The 6755-nt window shown below is 28.5% G+C and overlaps 1 long non-coding RNA gene across 1 annotated transcript; it reads right to left on the reverse strand.

Moving 5' to 3' along the window:
• Positions 1–5624: 5624 nt before the first annotated feature.
• LOC129913455 (uncharacterized) lies at positions 5625–6073 on the reverse strand. The gene is made up of 2 exons (XR_008772053.1): positions 6017–6073; positions 5625–5961 (listed from the first exon to the last, which is right to left on the reverse strand). It is a non-coding gene; the product is annotated as an uncharacterized LOC129913455 (long non-coding RNA).
• Between the last annotated feature and the right edge of the window lie 682 nt (positions 6074–6755).

Raw genomic sequence — 6755 nt, forward strand, 5'->3', positions numbered from 1 at the left:
TTGTGAGATTGCTGTAGCTGTCTTCTTTTTCCTTATGTCAGCTTCATGTTCTGACAATCTCACTCCCAATGCGAGTTTTGTTGTTCCAATATATATTTGTTGACAAGTTTCATTAGAATTTCCTTTGCATGGGATTTCATACACGACGTCATGTTGCTCGGATATTTTGATGGGTGGTTTGGTATTAGTGAATTTTGTGTGTAATGTGGAGTTAGGTTTGTGTGCGAATATTGTTTTCTCTCGATCAATTTCTATTGTTTGGTTGAGGGAGAGATTATCAGTAAGGAGTGGGATGAATGTGAGGGAGAAGTATTTAGGGTTGCCAGGTTTACTTTTTGTGATATTGTTTTTATTGTTTTTATTTTGTTTTTGATGTAATTTGTTGTCGATGAGATCGGTTATAATTTTGTTTGGAAAGTTGTTCATTTCCAGAATTTCTCTTATTATTTTTATGTTTTCATTATGAAAATTCGTGTCGCTGATGTCGATGACTTTATCTATAAGATTTTTTGCTGTGTTAACTTTATATTTCATTGGTTGTGTAGACATAAAATTTATTATTCTACCCGATGACATGGGTTTGGTGTACCAATCAAAATATATTGGAACAACAAAACGCGCATTGGGAGTGAGATTGTCAGAACATGAAGCTGACATAAGGAAAAAGAAGACAGCTACAGCAATCTCACAACATATGCTAGATCATCAACACAATGCAGATTTTGAAAACGTCAAAATATTAGATAGAGAAAGAAGAATGAACACAAGGTTCACCCTAGAAAGTCTTCGTATCCAACAAAAAATGAGTGTAACGATGAACCACAAAGAGGACATTGATGACATAAGCGCTGTCTACAGTATTGCCATATCATAACCAAATCTTAATTTATATTCTTTAAGTTTGCATTTGCCAATAAGAAGTGTTTTATTTTCTGTAAAGTTTTAAAAGTTTATTTTTAATTTTATTTTATATAAATTGTTCTTCAATGTAATTTATTGACAACAAAAGTAAGTGCAATAGTAATCAAATTGTTTAAATTATTTAAATGTACAAATTATTATTAGTTTTTCATTCATCAAACATTTCATTGTTAATTGTTTCTTTAAGAACTAATAAATCCAAACCCCCTGATGAAGCCGGAAAAAACCGGAGAAACGTTGGGAAAAAGAATGAATTAGTTTTTTAATTGATTGCATTTTTTCATATCGATCATCAAGCCCAATTATAAATTATCAAAAGTTAAATACAGGGTGTCCCATAAGTAATGGATCAAACGAAGTATGCTGATAGGGGATCTTAAGGGCTCTCAGAATTTGGTAACTTGTTCATCCCAAATCCTTACGGTTTTCGATTTAATGCAATTCTTGTGAAATTTCAAAAAATCCCTAGTTGGCAACAGTATTTTGCTTCCTGCGCCCATTATTGATTTTTGTTTTCTAAAATTCTTTTACAAAAACATTGGCAAATAATAAGGAACAATTAATTAATCAAAATAATTTTTATTCCATACGCCATTTCGCTGCAAATTAACTAACAGTTTCAAGTTTGATAAAAAATCAATTTTTAACTTTTATTTGAGAGCAACACGGCGACAAAAATTTCTACGGTGTGAGAATGGTTTATTATTTTAAAAAGTTGCCCTGCTATTGTAGTTTTCAAAAATGTATAAAAGTTTCCAAAGTTGCAGTTAGATCAGAAAATATTACTATTTGAATTCAACAAAACAGGGTTTTTCACAGCAAAAATACAAACAAAAATAGACGCTTTTGTTCAAACAAAAATAAACAAATAACAGTTCGAGAAATGTGTTTATTTTTGGTTGTTTTTTGTTCTGAAAAACCCTGTTTTGTTGAATTCAAATTGTAATATTTTCTGATCTAACTTCAACTTTGGAAACTTTTATACATTTTTGAAAACTACAATAGCAGGGCAACTTTTTAAAATAATAAACCATTCTCACACCGTAGAAATTTTTGTCGCCGTGTTGCTCTCAAATAAAAGTTAAAAATTGATTTTTTATCAAACTTGAAACTGTTAGTTAATTTGCAGCGAAATGGCGTATGGAATAAAAATTATTTTGATTAATTAATTGTTCCTTATTATTTGCCAATGTTTTTGTAAAAGAATTTTAGAAAACAAAAATCAATAATGGGCGCAGGAAGCAAAATACTGTTGCCAACTAGGGATTTTTTGAAATTTCACAAGAATTGCATTAAATCGAAAACCGTAAGGATTTGGGATGAACAAGTTACCAAATTCTGAGAGCCCTTAAGGAGGCCTATCACCATATTTCGTTTGATCCATTACTTTTGGGACACCCTGTATATATGATCAAAAACCAATATACATTATTAAAATTATTTTTATTTTAAGTGGAGCGATTGAATATAATTCAATTTATAAGTTCAAGTGACCTCAACTCCAAAAATTTTTAAATTTAACGAAGTAAGACTGATATTTTAAGTTTCTAGTTAGTTTTGAGTTTTAGCAATTGTCTTATTATTGCAGTTTTACAAGAAGTTATAAAAGTTCTTAGTTGAACTGAAATCGATAAAAAAAATATGTACATAGGTATATCAATAGCTGCGTTCCTTTGGAAATATTTATCTACTTTTTAGTACTTAAAGCTGCTTTGAACTACTTTTTCAGTATAGCAAAGAAGTTTTAAGTAATAAAAAGTAGATAAATATTTCCAAAGGAACGCAGCTAATTAGAATTTATAGACATGGTTCGGCAGATTTAAAAAGTCAAATCGTTCAACGGCTAAACCAATTGAATCGAAATTTCTTACAAAGAACGACCTTTTGAAACATTATGAAAAAAATGGTTTTCTTTACCAAGCTGAATCTCAGAAATTATAACAGTTAAAAATCTGAAAAAAAATCAGTTGATAGCTACAACAACAACTATAAGGAATAAGTCTGTTAGGTTTCAAGTTTTTGAAAAAAACAGTTTGGCTGGAATTTAAAATTTTTCGGCCAATGTCCAAAATCCCATGTCATTCCCATAAGAAACTTTAACTGTTTAGAGGCACAGGTTAGAATCAAGTTAGAGACTTGAAACTTGGGGAATATTTTGTTTTTATTTATTTCCAACAATATAAGCCCTTGGGAGCAAAGAAATTCCAATTTTTTTTTTAAATAACGACCACCCTAATGTATACCTATTCTTATTTATCGAATTTAAGTTGATCAACAAAATTAAATAGACAAAAAGCTATAAAATAAAATGTAATAAAAAAAGAAAAAAAAATGTTTGTCTGGAATTTCGAAATCAATTATTCTTTTCTAATGCATACCAGCTAGCTTGAGAGTTTCAGTCGGGGATTAAAATTTAGTTTGTTTTAAAATTCTTGAATTGATATTAACATGAAAAAATTACTGAATTGATATTGACATGCTATACGACTTTAAACCATCAAAAACGCAAATATGATAGAAAAAAAAATTGATAAAATAAAAAAAAAAAATTATCGATAGTTGATGGTTGATGAATGTATATAAAATCTTTTCTTTTTTTTTTTGGTTTATTTGATTAATTTAGTCATACCGTATTTGATATTACAAAAATATGTAATTGAAAATTCATTCAATAAAATCTCTAGAACTTCATGGAAAAATATTAATAAATCCGAAGTAGATAAATAATATTTAAATGTTATTTTCTGATTGATGGGAAATTAATTAAAATTTTATAACTATTATACTTTTAATTTTAATTTTTTACTTGGTGGATTTAATGAATTGAAAAAAAAAAAATTATTAGCATTCATAATGTAACATTAACATTTATTAACATTGAAATTTAAAAAAAAAATATTAAGTTAAAAAGAGTTTTTTAATCAAATAGGAGAAGGGAGAGTTTTTCTCCCATATGGTGCAACATCAAGTTACAAGTATGTATATATTTAGAAAGATCTCGATGAAAGCAGTTAGTTTTTATGTATCCCCATAATTATATTATCTTGTGCAGGGAAAACATCAATAATGAAAGAACTTACATATGTGTTTGTTTCACGTACCTACAGTAAAATTGATTCACTAAAAGTTAAAAGAGTTTAAATTTACAATAAGAAAAAGAAATAGTCGGGTGATATTGAAACAATGCTATCATTCCAAAAAGTTTTTGTAGTCCCAAGTATACAGGGTGATTCAGGAGTAATGTGCCAAAAAGCTAGAGCGTATACGTTAGGTAGAGATAAGAAAAAAATCGTATGGGAGGGTTGTCTATTCCCCCTCGTTTAGCGGTGAATGACAATTAAAAAAAAAAAAGATTCATTTTGGAAAAAAATTATTAAAAATCAACGGTTATACTTACAATAACGTGCTATACCTTTTTGTAAAGCCAAAACCCTAGTCTTTCAACCAAAGCCATTTTATTTCACAGTTTTTGAAAAATTAATTTTTAAAATCAAAATTTTGAAAAAAAAAATTGGAGAAAAAAATTTCAAACTAATTTTTTTCAACATTTTATGTACTTAAGTATTAATTATAGTTTTAAAAATTCGATGCTCTTATTTATTTTTTTTAACAAAAACAGAAAACCAGTTTCAAAAATATCTTGTCATTTTCGAGAAATTAACAAAAAACCAAAAGTACTTTTTTCTAAAAAACATCTTTATTTTCTGGTTTTTACGTGGCTGGACTTGTTGATAAATTAATTTATGAAACATTAACCATTCGTCAATTATTTTTTAAACATTTAGACTTAAATAAGGAGGCAATAAAGTGATACAGTATTGGATTAACCCTGAATTGATCAACTTTTTTCATTGATAACACCTGTGAAAACTTAACTGAGAATTTTTCTTACTATGTCTGGGGTGCTCGCCGCCCATGGATTCTAGCTGTAAAGGCCTTAAGGCAATAAAATTGTTTTATTTTAATGAAAAACAATAAAATAATGTTTGCTCAAGCTGTTCATAATTAAAAAAAAATACTTTTTAAATCAATCTTTGATTTTTAAAGGTTTCAAGAGAATCATTTTCTGCTAGATAGCATTTGAATTTTTTTTCATTCGTATTTGCCTTTTCTTGTCATCGATTTATCTTTTGGATGTACATTATTATTTGTTATGCAGTTTTTACTAAGAAATTGCGATTTTATTGCCTAAAAGCCCTTAAAGCTAGAATCAATGGGCGGCGAGCACCCCAGACATAGTAAGAAAAATTCGTTTTCTTCAAAAACGATCAAGTCTTTTATCTTTGATTCAAAAGCTATTTAAAGTCTTGTAGAAGATTTTACCAAGTAATTGGTTTCTCATTCTTGGAACATTAGGGCGGTGAAAAAGAAGGTGAACCATCGTTTCTTTTTTTATATCGGTGCCCTTAGCTTCCACAGAAAATTTTACGGGATTAAATTAGATTTTTTGTGACTTATTGTTACACAATTTTTTTGTTTAATTCTTATAAGACAGTGGAACAAAATTTTCCCTTCATATTTGATAAATTCACAAAGAACCTGCTCCGAAATCACATTCCACCACTTACCCATCGGCATCGGTAAAGATTTTGTGGCCAAACATAAAGTCCTCCCATTCCTTCGCACAAGTTAGGATCCCTTACTTACAATAGAGTGATTCATCCAAAAGTTCCATCCACGACCCAATCCCAAGTTCAAAAAAATCAAGATCCATTAAGGATTTTATCCAGAATTTCAAGTCAAGGACAAATTAACAGACAGATAGATACATACATATATGGAAAACTTGCAAATTCTGATTTTTCCATTCACATATCTAATGAGAAAAGATTGACGTCTGTACAATAAAAAAAAACGTCTGTTAAGGTTCCGTTTCCATAGATTTCAAGTTTCAAGTAATCCATCTAACGTCCCAATAGGATTCTTTCTATACCAAGCAAAGGTTCAAAATATATCTCTCATCGCGAAAAAATGTTTGTCCTTTTTCATCATGTCCATTAAGTTATTTTCCATTAAAAATTTTGAAATCGATTTGTATACCTATAAAAAGAAAAAAAAAAAAACAAATTTTGTCATACATTGAAAGAACATTTACCTTTCTGTTAATCGTGAAATTTCACTGTCATGAGAGGACAAGAAAAAAAAAATAAATCTTCAAAGAAACCGAATATCCTTTTGACAAAAAAAAAATCGGAAATTAAGTTAAATAATATTGTCAATGTCACAAATTTTACCTTCTAGAATATCCATCCGTTGATGTGATTTAAGATTGCCAGCTCAAACTACGAAAATATTTTTTCTTAATCAACTTTTATACAATTCTTTTTTTTTTTATTTTTTATTTTATGGCAAACTTAAATTTATGAATTCAACATCGTTGCTCAACAAAAGCCGCCTGGAGGTTTTGTTCACCTCTTTTTGAGGTCATTTAATACTGGTTAATGGGTTTTTGTGGTATTTCGTATATTTTAGTTTTTGCTCAGCAACAGGCTATACCTACAATACACCCATAATGGTCTTCCTAATCTGAAGTTTAATTAAATTTATTCAAATTTAAGCAAAACCGAAAGGGAAATGTTGATGTGACATAGTTTGCTTATAGTCAATTAGTAGAACATTCTGAGGCAATAGATTGTAGATTTTCATTTTTAATTATAAAACGAATTCGAGAGGTTTTAGTGCTGGTTAAATAATATCTTATAATTTGCAAAGAAATGATTTATATGTTGAAATATTATTTTGAGACAAAAGAATTAAATAAATAAACTTGTTAATTTTTATTTTGAAGTAAAAAGCAAAGTAAAACTAATAATAAAAATTAAGTCTTTTGTGGT

The sequence above is a fragment of the Episyrphus balteatus genome, chromosome 3, assembly GCF_945859705.1.
Source record: "Episyrphus balteatus chromosome 3, idEpiBalt1.1, whole genome shotgun sequence".
NCBI lineage: Eukaryota > Metazoa > Arthropoda > Insecta > Diptera > Syrphidae > Episyrphus > Episyrphus balteatus.